The 17523-nt window shown below is 49.7% G+C and overlaps 1 protein-coding gene across 1 annotated transcript in view; it reads left to right on the top strand.

Annotated features, from left to right (window-relative positions):
• Positions 1 to 17523, top strand: part of LOC146833783 (dimethylaniline monooxygenase [N-oxide-forming] 2-like) — a 196604-nt gene that overhangs the window by 23349 nt on the left and 155732 nt on the right. The window lies entirely within an intron of this gene.

Genomic DNA, 17523 nt, shown 5'->3' with positions numbered 1-17523 from the left:
TAAAAAAGGGTTTAGAAATAAGGGAGGCCTGACATAAGTGCTCCCCGCCTCTACTTGGCTGAAGACGGCTGAAGTGCCAGAAACCGGTCCTAGGAAGCTTGTTTCCGGTCCAGGGAAGGCATTGCTTGGCAGTTTGGGCTGGACTGTTCCCATGAGGCACAGGGTCAGACTGATTTGCATATGGCCATGTCTGAACTGGGGTGGCAGAGTGAGCTAAAGAACGGTGATGGATCAAACCCAGATCTGTTGACTGGGTGTGAGTGTTTGATTGGTTCTGATGCTCCGTCCATCACCACCCCCTTTTGTACCCCCCTCGCCTCTACTTGGGCATCTCTTCCACAGACGCTTTTAAACTGTTTGAGTTCAGCTAGCAAAGAAGGCACCACAGAGATGTTTTAGTTGTATAGCATCTCCAATGAGCTGGTAGGGCTGGGGCAGGCAGTTGCTATTGTTTCTCATAGTTGCACTCTGAATATTTCCTGGAATCTACAATCTTATACAGGGAAGGGAATGCAAATCAACTGGCAACTTTTGTATTCGTTTTTCATTCAGCTTGTTCACGGTTGCATTTTTTAATGATTTTTTTTCTTTTCTTGAAGCCTTGACATCAGTGGACTACCACATTAGACTGAATGCCTGCATTTTTCCATCACACCTAGGCCACTGAGGTCCTGTCCTTTGGCAGGGTTGGTCTTGAGGCTGCCTGGCAATGCCTGTCGCCTGGCACATGTTCATTTTAAGCCACATTATAGGCATCATATTCTGTTTCTCGGGAACACCTGAATAAAAATGTTTTGCACCCTGACCGTCTCTTCGTCTGTCTGTACACTGCAGGGCCCCTTTCTAAAAAATAATTGTTGGGCGTTTGCTTCGATAAGGCACACTCAATTTAAATCTTGAGTTGCTACTGAATTATTTTGATCAAACGTGTGTCGTTCGTAGCAATGGGAGTGACATTTAATCTATTTTTATTTGGCAGAAAAGGGAAACCCGTGACAGAAATAAACAGAAAACATTATTCCTCAGAGCATGGTTCATTTCCAAAGTCGACAATCTAAACTCTAGAGCAGTTGGCCTTAAGAGTATGCACTGTGCTCACGCGAGTTCTAAACTATGGTGTTGTTTAGGATGACCACACTTTATTATTTGAGTTCGTGTTGTGATATTGAAAGCAGAGAGGAAGTTTTAAAGTTTTCTCTCAAGGAAGCATACTTAGAAGCAGGGTTTACACATAATTACTGCAGCATCAAATGTATCCTTAGAAGGGGAGCACGCTTTCTTCTGCCCGCAGAAGTCTCCCCCTGGTCCGTCTACACGAATGTGACCCGATTCTAAGCCTGTATGAGATCATACACTGTCCCACACCCAGCCACCCACGCAGATACACAAGTGACACAACAACCGCCCACCCAAAAAGCAAACATAAACATAGACACGCACAGATGACCTCCATGAACAACTCACACAAACATCGAAAATAGGTACACAAAACACATTAGCACAAGAAGACACACACTGAACCATATGAACATATGGCATTAAAAATGAGCACAGCTGGAGGTATCATATCCATCGCAGTGAAATAAGAGCAGCTGACTCTCCAGCTTGCAGTATAATTAGCACCCCCCACCCTCTCCCTCACTCACGCATTTGCTATTCTTCCCTCCCTGTTCACATCTCAAGAGTCCAGGCTCCGGCCACCCCAGGTCTGCCCGGGGGGTTATCCCAGGAGCATGCACAGCCTCTGGGGGGGGGTTAAGCTCTGGGGAACAATTCATGCTAAATTTTTTAGGGCTTTAACAGCAAACACGTTGCCGGTCAGAAGTAGGGAAATTGACTACATGTTCACCTAGTGCGGAATTAGGATTATTTTTAAGGACAATTTGCTGCGTCTCTACAGCGGTGCTCAAAAACCGTGAGAGCCCACCCCCCCCCCCCTTTCGCAGACAAGCAGCCGTGCATTCTCTGAGGATGTTGTGGGACTGGCTGCGTGTTGCTACTTTATTCTTTTTTTTTTTCAACAAATCTTTATTCGATTGTTACATCATGAAAGATACAATACAAAAAAGAGAGTATACATAAAACACGAATACGACAAAATCCTCCAAATGGGACCAGCCCAAGAGGTAATACTAAAACCATGTAAAAAGTAAAGATCTTTCATTGTCTAGTAGAAAAATAAAAAGAGGACTAGGTATAACAGAGCTAGATGAATCTAGAGTTCTAAAGCTAATAACGATGAGGGATTGTTCCTAATAACCTGGACCCTACGTATGGCCCAAGACCAACTGAGGAACTTGGCTAGAGCAACAACTATGTCCTCGCGAGTATTAGTTCTCAGAAGACGCATAGCCGTTTTATGTGATCTGGTACTTAAATTAGAACAGATCGGCTTAAGCCAGATTTTCCTAGGGAGAGCATAAGCTGGGCATACAAACAAGACGTGAGCAGTAGACTCGACCTGAGTTAAGCAGAAAGGGCAGGAACTATCTGATCCGCCCTTCCACTTATAACTAAAGGAATTGAGCGGGAGAGACCCCACTCTAAACTGGTGGTATAGTTTACAGTCTCCTGTTTTGGAAACAAAATACCAGTAGGGTTCAAAGCTACCTAAAAGTTTATGTTCCAAAAAGAGACCGGATAGTGAGCTGCTGTTCGTGTCAGACCACAGTTTTCTTATCCTGAAATCCGAATATAGGGTTTTAAACTCTAGCTTGCTAGGAAACTGATTGCCCCTAGGATCCACCCATAAATGACTCAGCCCCATTTCCGTCAAGCCCTTTTTGATGTTTTGAAGCCAAGGAATTCTCTTTAGCGTGTCGAGATTCTTAATGTGCCAAATTGCATTGGCATACGACAGCAACTCGGGGGTGGTCCACAGTCTTCTCCAGTAGGAGAGAGGTCTATACTCGGCTTCCTCATTTAGTGCCCTGCACCCCAAGTCTAACAATAAGGGCAGTATGGGGGTAGATTGTGGGAGGGACGTGAGTGAGCGCAAGAACTTGTTTTGTGCTTTAACTAAAGGCGATAGGTTATCAAAGCCCCAGATGTCTGCTCCATATATTATTGATGCTCTAACTTTCCCCTTGTGTAGAGCAATTGCGGGTCCTACCGATTTTATAAAGGAAGCTCTGAATTCTTTTAGAATAGCTCCAGCAAGCTGATTATGTTTCAGGACATATAAGTCTATCTGTGGCTTCCAAGATAACTTCCGATTCATTGTAATGCCCAGATAGGGGAAGGTATCAGTCTGTTCTAGAAGGGTGCCATCCAGTGACACTTGGCTCTTGATTTTTTTTATGTTTATGCATCACCATATACTTAGTCTTTTCAACGTTGATTACCAAGTCATGATCATTGCAAAACACCATGAAGCGATCCAGGGCCTTCTGCAGACCAGATTGAGTTTTTGATAAAATCAGCGTATCGTCTGCAAACATAAGAAGCGGGACCCTGGAACCATCTAAGGTAGGGGCGTCGGTTGGATAATTTGTATAGTAGGATATAACCCTATTTATGTAAAGGGAGAACAGGGTGGGAGCTAAAACGCATCCCTGCCTGACACCTCTGTTTACAGGGAATTTGTCGGTTGTTTCGCCCTGTTGACCCCATCGTACTTGGGCAAAGTTCGAAGTATGGAGTCTGATTATAAAGAGTAAAAGAGGGGTCGGCATGCCGGCTTCCTTAAGGGAATCCCAAACTTTGTTACGGGGGACTAAGTCGAAAGCAGATTTTAGGTCAACAAATGCTGCATACAGAGTTCCCCCGGATAAAATGACCGTACGCCAGTAAATCAGAATAAATCTAAACACCTGATCGATGGTGCTTACATGTGACCTAAAGCCTGCTTGGTAATCAGATAGCACCCTAGACTCATCTAACCAGTCGTGAACCCTCATTAATATTGTCCGGGCGACAATTTTTTGAAGTGAGTCAATTAAACTGATAGGTCTGTAATTGCCAGGACAGGAGCGATCCCCTTTTTTAAAAACGGGAACAATTTCAGCGCCTAGCCAAGAGGCAGGTAAGGGTGCGCCCCGAGCTATAGAATTAATCAGAATACAAATATACCTAGCCCAATTTGTTCTATTGCGTTTAAAAAGGTCCGACGGAATACAATCCAGACCTGGTGCCCTACCTGCTGGTGCCGAATCTATTGAAGCCTCAACTTCCGATAAGCCAAAAGTTAGAACCTGCGAAGTTGCAAATTCACTATAACCAGATACATGGCTGGGTGGGGAAGTGAACTGAGCTTGATAATGGGAAACCCATTTGTCAGGAGGGACATTATTATGTGGGGTGGCAACTTCCACTCCACTGCCCCATTTAATTAAATGCCAAAAATGAGTCCAGTTCTTCTCATAGGTTGCCTTCGTCAGGTCCTCCCATCTGTCTAAATCAAACCGTTTTTTTGCTTTAAGGAGAGCCTTCTTGTACTCAACCCTTACGGTTTTGATTAAAACAATATCCTTAGACTTAATGGCCATCGAGAGCCGATTAAAGGCTGCAGAGCACTCTTTATCGTACCATTTAGCTGCCTTCCGTACAAAAGATTTATTTCTCTGTTTTTTCCCAGTTAGTAAGAGCTTCAACTTAGCAAAGAGAATCTCGTGTTCGCTCATTATATTTGGAAGAGATTCATCTAAGGGGTTAAGGGCTGAAAGTTTAAGTAGAGTTTCCTCGATTAGCATACCAAATTTGCTTAGGATACTGTCGTTGCCTGATATACAAGCCCACTTCAAACGACGAGAATCGTTTGATACTACCAGATCACCAATTAGCGTCTCACGCTCAGAGTTGTTATACGCTAAAATCGTTGAGGCCAGCCTCATTGATAAGGGATCGTGGTCACTTTCTGGTCTGGGAATAACCATCATGTCCAATACCGTGGGCCATAAATCCAGGCTAACAAAGATGTAATCTATCCTACTGCCACTCCTCCCATTCGAGAAAGTGTGGCTACCATTCAGATCTGAAGAGGTTCTACCATTCAAAGCCCTAAGGCCCCGCCCCAGGGAGAAACCTTTTAGTTGAAGGGCCGCCTCACTCCACTTTTTAATGAGAGGAAGAGATAAAGGTGGGATACCCCAAGTTGAGTCCTCTTCCGCACTTAGGCTGCCATCTTCGTAGCCCAGGGGCTCAAAGGTGCAGTTAAAATCACCCACTAACACCAAGGATTTGGAGTGAACTAAATCATCACACAGGGAGTCCAAGTGCTGAATAGTAGGTGATTGTCTGCCCCCCACTTGACCTCGTGAGTAAATGTTGATCAAGGTAAACAGCACTAGGCCATCCCTCAAAATTTTTAAAGCCAAAATGTCTCCACTATTCGTTGGGATTTCTCTGATGTGAAGGGATGAGTGCTGCCTAACCCAGATCAATAATCCACCGCTAGGACGTCCCAGCCTTTTAGAAGTTGCTACTTTGGCAAAAGCCAGATAGCCCGGGCGGTGGATAGTGGTCATTGACCAAGTCTCTTGGAATGCGACAAAATCATGGCTATCTACCAGATCTGACCATTCAATAGAACAAAGTTTAGCAGATAGCCCAGCAACATTCCAAGACATCAGGGCAAGAGGGTTTGAGCCTAGGGGCATCTCACAAGAGACCAAGTGCTCTATAATAGAAGGAGTCGGTAGCACACACGGGGAGTCCCGGCCTGGGGCTAATTGCTGGACTGCCAAGAGAGGTGAGGAATAATTTGGTCCTTTGACACACTCCTCTATATGGTCCCTACATGGTGAATTAATAATTAGCGGTCAATCACAGGCTTCTAGGTCGGATAGTGGGGCAAACCTATTTTGTACAAGAGTCTCTCCAAATCTACGGTCACACCTCGAGGTAACTCTAAGAAAGCCGGATTCATTAGGAGGGTGACATGGAAAAGATGGACAAGAATTCTGGTCATAAAAAAACCCCAGGGGTAAAACTAATATTGAGTCTGCCTTAAGCCTGGAGGCTCCACCCAAGATGTTAAGTATCAATCTGGGAGAATAGACATTATCAAAGTTAATTGTCACACAGTCACCTTTCAAGTCCTTGTAACGGGGACCAACCCATGTACTACGTCTAGCCATAATCATGTGGTTAAGAATGTCCTCGTTCCAGTAACCTGCTCCCTTTAGTTTAGTACTAAGCCAGTGTCTTGTTTTGTACAACAATTGCCCCGTAGATTCAGGGCGTCTACTCTGACTTTGGGGAACATTACTCAAAATGACCACTAAGGGAGCCGCTTCCGGCGGTAAATGGAGAGAGTCCCTACTCAGCCTTTGTCCTTGCAAGGTCTTATCCGTCTTTGTATCGAGCTGGAGTGAGAGGCTTGGCCTGTTTCGGTTGTTACTGGTATTGTCAGTACTACTAGCACGAGAGAGACCATTTGGCTTACCAACTGGAGTCAAAATATGCTCCTGAGAGGAAGGCAGAGATGTTTGAGCAAATTCTCCTGAAGTGTTAGCCAAATTAACCAAAGTCCCAGGCTGGGGCATCAGCTTATGAGTTGGAGAGGAGGACTTGGCAGCACCCAACCCTATTGGATTAAAAACCCCAGTAGGTTGGCTTGGAGGATCGACTGTAGGCTGAGATGGAAGGAGGGTGTCAAACCTAGTATCTATTGGATTTGAAGGGGGCAGTAAAAAAGGAAATTGGCTTTCAAAGGCAGGGAGATCCTTATTTGTAAGTTTACCTAGTGTGAGGAGTTTAGATACATTTTCCTCAATTTTTTGTAGCCTATAGGTAATAGGAGTTATTAAAGTAGACATAAGGTTCTCTAACCTGCGCCACATAACCTCACCGCCTAGAAGACTAAAGTCCGCATTATCTGTTGGATTAGAAGGAATAGTTGAAAAAGTAGAGGGGGCAGACTCAATGACCTGGCCAGAGATCGCCGACTTTGCTTGAATGTTTAATCTCGGCAATTTGGCAGAACGAGGTCTTTGAGGCTCACCCCCCCTTTTCCTTTTAGTGGAGGAATCAGTCGTAATAATGGTAGGTTTGAGCCTATTTTCCACAGCAGCTCTAGTTGTTACTCTTTTCCCTTTACTGCGTGCGGCTACATGGACAGGTGAAGGAGCAGTAACAGAATTAACAAGTTCACTACCAGAGCTGGAAGGTTGGGCGGACAGAGGATCCGTAAACCTCGTCTGCAAAACCGTAGGAGCAGGCTGGGTGGGTGAGTGAACTGTGGCTAACGGGCCCAAGGAAGATCTTTTACGTGCCATGGGTTCCAGTGAGAGACGACGCTCTGTAATGGCAATCTCTTTCTCCAAAACAGAAGCCGCTCTAGTGATGAATTGGTCCAATGTGCCCATTACTCCAGCCCCTGTGGCAGTTTTTTATTTTCCCTCCTACTCATTTAAAAAAAAAAGGCCACAACTGAGTGACAAACAGAGTACAGAGTACAAAATAGGCAGAATTAAAAATAACAGCGACCTATGGAAAAACAATACAATAAAAAAATTGCCCAGTCCGATTTTCTGTAGCCCACAATCGGATGTCCACTTTTTTACTACGTGACCTATGCCACAGGATGAAAGTGTATAACCAGATCCAGATCAGTCGATTAGCACAAGTCCAAAGAGGGCTGCGAGGGCTGCTAACAGACAAGTGAGATTAAGTTGTAAACGAACTCCAGTACCCAGCAAGGACTAACAGTCAAATCCCAGATCCATACGACCACACCACAGCACTTACGGTTCGAAGGTCCAACAGCATATGTCAGGGGGGTTGCCCAGCCCAGCCTCCTCCGGACCCCGATGGGCAAGGACGGGCCCGCCCTTGGCCCGGGCTTCGCCCGGGCGCTGCCCGCGCGCGTCCTGCGCCGCGGGGCGCTTGAGAGGCTTAAATGCAGCCCGGGCGCTGCGATGACATCAGCAGTGAGCGCCCGGGGCTAAGCACTCTGGGAGTTGGAGTTTCCAGGAGCCGTTCCCCTCACGGCAATGGTGGTGGCGATGTCCGTGGTGCAAAGGGCGATCAGGTAAGCCCGTGTGTCGAGCCGTTCTCCTCACGGCGAGCTCGAGGGTAGAAGTATTTTTCAGCAGGTCAGGAAGAGCGTCCCCATCATATTCATCTCCATGGTGACCTGGTGTCTGCATGTGTACCATGGTTAATCTGTGCCGGGTTAATACTCGTCATGTCGCATTTAGCGCCCGCTCCCAAAACGTGGATACGGTTTGTTTGTCAAATGATTTGCTTTAAAGCACAAGGGAAGTTTCATTTGTACCAGCGACTTGGGAATGCAATCCAATTTGATTTTAAGTTAAACTTTTGTTCCGTTGTGATTTGTTTTTTTTCATATTAATAATGAGATGGGTCATTTGTGGATAATGAAACCCTAACAATGCAATTTAAATATTATATATATATTTTTTTTTTTTGAAACCGTTTATTACAAAGTTCAAAGAATATACAAAGATGGGCCTACAACCTTCAGGCCGGCCGCTAGCAAACAAGAGGAGCATATGATACACACAGTAGAACGCATGCTGCGGCAAAGGGAAACGTACAGGAGTTAGCCGCGTTGATGGCCACACCATCCGGACCCCACATGACGGTTTCTTTTTAACATAAATAACAACAAACAAAATCAAACCACAAGGCAACCCACGATCGAAAACAGCAGCATGTGCTCCCCTAGAAGGAGGACCCTACCCATCCATAGGAGTATCAAGGGGGGGGAGGTCAGAACAGGGACTGGGTGGACTCAGTGCCCGGTACCGGAGAGCTAAACCGGCTAAGGGGACGGGGCAGGCGATGGATCGGGCAATAACGGCGGGGCACAGATTCCCCCGCGGTAGGCGTTCCAGGGGCCCCATACTTTCACCCATGTCCCAGGCTTACCTCTCGCTACATACACCACCTTTTCCCGAAACATGCACCAGTCCATATTTTCCTTCCAGGCCGAAACAGTCGGGGACCTCTGGGAACCCCACAGTTGAGCAATATCGCGCTTGGCCACCATATATCCCAGAGTCACCCACCACGTCTGTGGCGCCGAATAGTCGGTTGGTTCCCACACGTTCAACAGGCATCTCCTCGCTTCGGGCAGCAGCGGCACACGCGTAACCACCCGCAGGACCTCATGCACACCACGCCAGAATCGCTCCACCTCTGGGCATTCCCACAAAATATGAAGAAAGGTCCCCAAAGAACCACACCCACGCTTACACAACCCGTCCACAGCATAGCCCATACGCAATAGCCTTGGCCCCGTTATGTAGACCCTATGGCGTATCTTGAGCTGGACGAAGCGAAGGCGGGCCGGTATGGCCACCTCTTTCGGGGAGGCCACCGCAGAGACCCAGTCCTCGTCGTCCAGCTCCAATCCATCGGCAACCCAAGCCTCGCGAAGATCAATCAGCAATCCCGAGCGGTCATTAATCAGTTTTTTATAGATTAACGAGATCGTGCTTTCCGGTACATGTCCATCCAGCACTCTATCCTCCAGAGGGGAGTACTCTGGGATGGAGGCAACGTCCGGGAAGGTGGAGCATAGTGCATGACGGATCTGCATATACCGAAAGTACTCCCTGTCTTGCAACTGGAATTCCGTCTGCAGCATCTCGAACGTTTTGAATCCCCCCCTCGTCCAGAGATCCCCCACCCTGCTGATGCCTATCATGTCCCACTTCTCGAAGCCCTTCGAGGTCCACAGGGAGCCCAATTGCTCAGATGCGTACAGTGGTGATGCCCGGGTCAAACGATCCTTCCACCCCATCGCTACATTAGCCGCGTGCCACACTCGTACCATGACACGCGTGGGGCCCGTCAGACGTACGTCGAGCGAGCTGGAGTAGAGCGCTCGATTATAGTCACCACCCGGCAGTAGCATCTTATCCATTTCAAAGGCCGGGTTTAGGGCGGGCCCGTATAGGCCGTGATTAATCGCAGCCAGCTGGGAGGCCCAATAATACCGTTTAATATCCGGGAGGGCAATCCCCCCGTCATACCACGGGAGCGTCAGCTTCGCCAGGGCGATACGCGGTCTCCCATCCCAGAACAGGCGGCGTTGCAAACTCTCCACCTAGCGGAAGTAGCGCGCCGGGACGAGGTCCATTGTATTCTGCAGAGCGTACAGGAAACGCGGCAGCGACATCATCTTAAACAATGCCGCCCGGCCGAGCGGCGAGAGCGGCAAACGCGCGACATCCTCCTTCAGGCGCTGGAGGGGGGGAAGCAGGTTTCGATCATACCGGGCCTCCGCGTCCAGGGTGATGAAGATACCCAGGTACCTAAATCCCTGCGGGGCGATCTGGATAGGACAGCCACGCGGAAGGATAGGAGCCTCCCCAGAGAGAACATACACGCACGATTTAGCCCAGTTGATGACAAGGCCGGAGTTACGACCAAATGAATGCAATACATCAACCAGTACTATCAGTGATTTACGTGGGGAAGCCAGGTACAGGAGAATATCGTCAGCGTATAGAGATACGCGGTCCTCATACTCGGGGGTCCAGCGGAGACCACGAATAGAAGGTTCCCACCGTAGCCACTCCGCCAGGGGCTCCAAGGCAAGCGCAAAAAGGAGCGGCGATAACGGGCAGCCCTGCCGCGTGCCCCTGCCCAACTCAAACGGAGCCGACACTCTACCGTTCACAACCACCTGCGCCAGTGGGCCAGAGTACAACAATTTAACCCAGCTGATAAACCCTGGGCCAAACCCAAATTTCGCGAGCGTCGCCCAATTATATGGCCATTCAAGTGTGTCAAACGCCATAGTGGCGTCCAAGGATGCCAAGATGGCCGGCTCCCGTATGAACGGGACACGTGCGAGCACCCCATGCAAACGCCGCAGGTTAAGCGCTGTGTTACGATGGGGAATAAAGCCGGATTGGTCCAGGTGGACCAAGTCACACACCACGCCGACCAGCCGATTGGCCAACACCTTGGCGAGAATTTTGGGCTCCGCATTCAATAACGAAATGGGTCGATAGGATGTGACCCGGTCCCGTGGCCTCCCCTCCTTGTGGATAACCACGATGGTAGCCAGACGCTGGTCTAGCGGGAGGGAACCCACCGAGTGGGACGCAAGGAACATAGCACGGAGATGCGGCGCCAGCGTATCCGGTCGCAGTTTATACAACTCGATGGGAAGACCATTAGGACCCATGGCCTTGCCGGAAGCGACTGAGCGTATGGCGAGGGCAATTTCTTCGGAGGTTGGAGCGGCGTCCAACAACACTCTGTCCTCCTCCGAAAGGGAAGGCAGCGCGATATCTCTGAGCAGGGCATGGGAATCCTCTTCAGAGCGGGAAGACACTGGGGAATACACCCCACGGAAATAGTCCGCGAAGCAGGAGACAATTTCCTCCGGTTCAGTGACACACACACCATTCGTTTTCTCAATCAACGGGACAACTCGACTCGCTCTCTCTTTTTTATCCAGCCACGCAATCAATTTACCAGCCTTATCACCCACATCATACAGTCTCCCCTGTTGCTCTCTACTGAGGCCCCTGGCCGCCTCCGTGACGAGGGCCTTATAGGCCGCTTGCTTGAGTTGGAGAACATGTAATTTGTCATCCGTCACCCCACATTCTAGATCACCCTCCAACTCGGTTATCTCAGCTTCAACACGGGTCACCTCCTCCCGCTCGCGCCTCCGGGAGTGGGAAATAAGGGACAGGGCCTCTCCTCGGAGTACTGTCTTGAACGCCTCCCACAGTGAGACCGCCGATGACACAGACCCCACATTCTCGTCAAAATAGCGCTTAAGGGATTTAATCAGCTCTGCGCGAATGGTGGGGTCACGCAGGTACCAGGGATTGATCGGGACCACTCTACCCTCTCCCCTCGGCTAAATATCAAAGTGCAACAAGAGCGGGGAGTGGTCCGAAATACCCCGTGCCAAATGGCGCACCTCTCCCACCCTCCCCACATAAGCCGCTGGGACCAGGACATAATCTAGCCGTGAGAGACTACCATGAGCCCCTGAATGGAAGGTGTACTGTAGCTGCGTGGGATGTTTTAAACGCCAACAATCCACCAGCCCCAGGGTATCCAAGAGGCCAGATAACCACGCTTGGGCCCGGGGGAGATCCCTAGGGGGGTGACGATCCACAGTTCCGGAAACTACAGCATTAAAATCCCCCCCCACCACTAGAATCCCCTCCGGAAGGCCAAGGAGGAGGCGCCCCAGGTCCGCAAAGGTGGTCGTCTGCAGCCCCGGCGGGACATATACTGACACAAAAACGACCACTCTGCCCTCCATTCTGCCCACCAAAACCGTGTAACGTCCCCTATCGTCATGGCGCACCTCATCAATCTCCAACGGGAGCGAGTTTTTAACCATAATGCCCACACCCCTTGAACCAGATGTGAAGCCCGAATGGGCCACAAGGCGGTAGCCCCGTCGATTCATAGCGCAAAAGGAGTTGCCAATGAGGTGCGTCTCCTGCAGAAAAACTATATCGGGCGAAATTCGCTTCAAGAACTGCAGGACCACACCTCGTTTTATCCTGTCCCCCAGTCCATTAACATTCCAGGACAACAAACTCAGTCCCCTACCCCCCATCATAAACAGAAGTCATCACTCGTCCCCCAGAGAGCACTGTAGAGATAACACAATGATACGTTTGCCTTGTGGTGTAAACGAACAACACCCCACCCCAACTCACCCACTCCAACAAAACTCCCCCCTCCCTGCACCCCTGCATGAGCCCGGACAGCCCCCCCAACTTGCAGTGTGCCTGTCGCCCCTATAGAATGAAACTAGCTAGACCCCCTAGAGGAGGAAAGAGTACCCCTTCTAGACCCCACACAACCTCCATGGGAGGGGAATGTACAAAGACAGACGCTTGATCGAAAGTAGCATCGTATTCGTCCAGAGTGAGGCCCAATATTGACCCCTCAGTCCCGATCCAGTGGGCCGTCTCCTCCCGCCGCCCCCCCCCCCGCCATCTCGATCACGATCCCCAGACAGAGTGTCCTGCCAGTCCCCGGCCGCTTCGGGACGATCAAAAAAGTGCGTGCGACCATCCACCTCCACTCGCAGCTTGGCCGGGAAGAGCATGGCGTACTTTAAGTTCAGGTCCCGGAGTCGGCGTTTGACGCCCAGGAAGCTCAGTCTTTGCTTCTGGACCGCTTGGGTGAAATCAGGGTAAAAGTTCACCTCCATATTTTCCAGTTTAACCGGCCCATGTAGTCTGGAAGCTTGCAGGATCGCGTCTCTGTCCCGAAAGTTAAAAATCCGGGCAATGAGAGGTCGCGGAGGGGCTCCGACCTTCGGCCTTCCCCCGGGAACCCTGTGGGCCCTCTCCACGGCAAAAAATTTACTCAGTCCCCGAGGCTGGAGATGGGTAGCGATCAGGTCCTCCACAAATAGATCCGCCGCCGCTTCCTCCCGTCCCTCGGGTACTCCGATGATGCGGATGTTATTCCTCCGGGCCCGACTCTCGGAATCCTCAAGGCGCCGATCCATAAGTGCGCTCGCCTGACTAAGCCGGCGTACCTCCAGTTGTAGTGCTGCCACCTCAGTCGTAAGGCCCGATGCGGTTTGGGCCAAAGAATCAACTCGATCGTTGGTCTTGGAAAGATCGGCCCTCACCAGGCCAACATCCACAAGGACCGCGTCGATCTTCTGTGCCAGGGTGTCGAACCGCTGGCCCACCGAGGCCTTCATCTCGGAAATGGCGCCCATGACGTCGTGGAGAGTCAGATCCGTGGGCAAGTCCGGGGCATCGGAAGGGCCCTCAGGGGACTTGTGCGCTCCGCCGGGAGATCCCCTCTGGAGGGTATAGCGGTCCATGCTGTTGGCCTGATGGACGGTGCCACGCCGGGTCGACTTGGTCTTTGACCGATCCCCATCTTGTTTCGCGGCCATCGCCGCTGGTCCCACAATCGCACAAGCAACGCCGTAGAGGGCAGGCAATCAGGGCCACGAGCTCCGGGGGGGCCACCCCAGATCGGCGGGGTGGGTCACAGCCGGCAGGCAGGCAGGGTCCCCCAGCGAGGCCACACCAACACAAAAGGCTCCGCGATCTCACTTGCAGAGACGGTGCGAAAGCGAAAGCGAAAGTGCGGGGTACGCGACTCGCCAGGCCCGGCCCGGCCCGCCGTTGTTGTTTACTTTGCCACTGGGTCACCCCCCAACGCAAATCCGGGGTTCGGCGAGAAGAAGGCCGCAAACTTCAATCGGTGCTCACTCCGGCACCCGAGGTCCGATCCGAGAACGGAAAACGGGTACCACCTCAGCTCAGGCTCACCAACACAGTCCCCTCAATCGAGGCAGGATGAATTCAGGATAAATGTAGGAGGTTGCGGAGGTCCTCGGGAGCCTCGCACCTACGCGGCCATCTTGGTTGCGCGCTAGGCTCCTCCCCTAAATAGTATATTTTGATCAGATTTGTAGCGAAGTGGGTCATTAATTAGAAGCGCATATATAACATTGTATGAGGCTTTATATGTAATGCGAATTTGCTTTTTACTTTGGAAATGTTGAAGGGGGAGTGGCACTAGACAGTAAACAATTTTAAACATAGTGTTTGGTTGCCAGCAATTTCCATAACTACTTCGTCACTCCCATGTGTGTGTGGTGTTTTTAGGTCTCGCAGACCTGCGTTGCAGCGCGCATGCACTGCTCGCATCTGCAAAACATATTGTTGGTGAGTATATTTCAGAAGGGGGCTTGAAGCCCCGCCCCTCGTTTTTATTGAGCAGCGTCATCATTTATGGTAAACGGTGGATTCCCATTGAAAATGAGGCTTCTGTGTCACCTCCCTTTGACTTTTTAGGCTGGCCCATCCGGACTGGCTCGGCTGCATTACAGCTGTTGTGACAAAGTTTCTTATCAGAAGCTTCGTCACGCTGCCTTGCACGCGCCAGTCTCTGATTGGGTGCTGTGAGAATGCTCTTCATACAGTAACAGGCTTGTTTTAGTAGGATTTCTGCATCTTTGGGCGTCCTTCCAAGGTGTGCATGGCTTGCGTAGCTGCTTTTTCTTACTTTGTTTTTCTTAACATCTTATACGTTACTTGACATAAAATCCTCGTCTCCGTGTCCTTAAGAAAATAGAAAGTCTCTTTCTGGGTGGTTAGAGAATTACATTCCGCTTTCTGTATGTCATTATCACGGCGCCTGCTTTGGGACTTTAATGCAGATAAGTCAGCGATCTAGTTCTTAAACTACCCCATGCCCCTTGATAGCTAGTCCCTTCTCTGTGTCAATATTTTTTGCTGCCACACATCTCCTATTTCTTTGTGTCTCGGAAGTTACTAGTTTCGCTTCTCGATGCTGCTGTTGCCTGTAGTGCACCTCGGACACCAGCCTTTCCGCAATGGCGACAGCTTGTTTATTTTTGCATCACGCTTTCACTTAAAGTGAAAGCGCGATGCAAATGTAAACAAGCAGCTGCCTTTGCGCAATATCCAGAGCTTACTTTTCTATTTGTTAACTCTTGCTAAGCACCGCTCTAGGCATTTTCACCCCTTTAGACGTGGTGGGGGCAACGCTCGCCCGTAGAGTGAGGGCTTCTGCTGTGATGTGCGCAGCCGATAACTCCCTCTGGAGGGTGAGGGACGTTGGAGGCTGCAGTAAGTACTTTAAACTTTTGTCCAGTGTCTGCACCCCAAGCTTCCTGTGAAAGGCTCCAGGCGTGAGCAGTAAAGGGGAGGGAAGGGATAGCTGGTTCTGTATTTTCTGGGAGTAGGCAAGGGTTGAAGGTGAGTTCGAGCACGGAAGGGGGAGAGCTCTACACATTGTGAGCTGCCATAGTGTGTTAAGTAACAATAATTCTTCTTAACTAGCTCACCATCACCAGTGTTGAGTTTCTATGCGCTATTATCGTCTTGCAGACTCAACTCGGCTATCTTTGGACTAAAAAAGTTAAGTCCATCGTACTGGTAAACGAATTTGTGTCCCTTGAGAGCTTAAGCCTCTAAGCTGTGCTAAGTCGCTGCAAAGTTATGTGTAACTTTTCCACGTATCTCAGACAGTTTTCAATTGCTGTGGGTTATGCTCTGCCAGTTTGTTGTGACAGAGGCGCTTGCATGGTTGCTGCCTGTGACGTGCCGCTTTCTGTAGGGTGAAGTTAGGATTGATGATGTTAAACATGCTTTATAGGTGCCTTAGCGTTAAGTGAGGGGAGAGTAGTGCTACATAAATGGAATGAGGAAACTTGCATTGAAGCTGCCTGTGCTTTACCCCTTCTGTGTATGAGAAGGAATATTTCACGGCTGCTGGCCTTGCTGTACATCATGTGTGCTATGGAAGCGCGAACTGCTGCTGTGTGCCATTTCTGCATGAGGACGTCATGCACTGCTGCTGGCTGTGCTTCTGCAGTAATGTATGGGATGGGAGTTTGTACTGCTGCTGGCTATGCTACCGCTGTTCTCTGTGTGCTTCAAGCTTGCACTGCTGCTGGCTCTGCTTCTGCAGTTTATGTAATGGGAGCTTGTTCTGCTGCTGGCTGTGCTTCTGCAGTTTATGTAATGGGAGCTTGTTCTGCTGCTGGCTGTGCTTCTGCAGTTTATGTAATGGGAGCTTGTTCTACTGCTGGCTGTGCTTCTGCAGTTTATATAATGGGAGCTTGTTCTGCTGATGGCTGTGCTTCTGCAGTTCTCTATATGATTGAAGCTTGCACTGCTGCTGCCTGCACCCAATTGATCGATATTTTGTAAAAATATATGCACGGGCGCTGCGCATGAGCACGGCGTCCGCTTAATTTGACATGCACGGGCGCCGCACATGATGTTATTGCACGGCGCCCATTTGATCATTATTTGTTTTGAAATATATGCACATGCGCTGAGCAAGCATTTACAATGCAATAGGTCTCACATTTGCAAGAATTTGAGATATTGCCATTACAATTGAAAGTGCCTTTTATTTGCGTGTTGGTTAAAAAAACATAAACATAAATAAAAGGCTTTGCCATTTACAATGCCAATAGCTTAAACTCTCGCAAATGCGAGACCTATTGCATTGCAAATGCATGTTTTTTTTTTATCTTCAAGAAGTGCGCAATTAACAAAGCTTTTTGAAGTGTTCCCCTTCCTTAGACGCTTCTGTTGACTCAAAAATCTAGTTTTTCCTGTTCCCGGCAGGTGTCTAGCGATGGCAGGGCTCATTAACAATTACAAACGGGCAGCACAATGTGAAACTGTAAATGTTATTGGTGCATACTTGGAAAAAGTTGTTCCGCGTTCCGCGTTGTCAAGGCTGCTGTTCTTAGTGCGCTTCAAATGTGTCCTGTTCCTGGAGCACGGCCGTTGCCTGCTACAGTGCCTGAGCCAGCAGCGACTGCAGGGCTTCCTGTGCGACTGTACCATGCTGGTGGGCAAAGCCCGCTTCAGGGCGCACTGGGCCGTGTTGGCCTCATGCAGCATGTATTTCCACCTCTTCTACCACGAGCAGCCAAGCACCGCCGCCCGGGACATAGTGCACCTCAACAGCGACATTGTCACGGCCGCCGCCTTCGGCCAGCTGCTGCAGTTCATGTACGAGGGCCACCAGGAGCCCCTAGAGCAGGATGGGTCACCTGTACCTCCACCACAGGTGTCACTATAAGACCCCTGGCGCTGCTGAAGA

Source organism: Triturus cristatus, chromosome 4_2, assembly GCF_964204655.1.
Source record: "Triturus cristatus chromosome 4_2, aTriCri1.1, whole genome shotgun sequence".
Taxonomy (NCBI): domain Eukaryota; kingdom Metazoa; phylum Chordata; class Amphibia; order Caudata; family Salamandridae; genus Triturus; species Triturus cristatus.
This window is presented reverse-complemented; position numbering and strand designations above follow the sequence as displayed.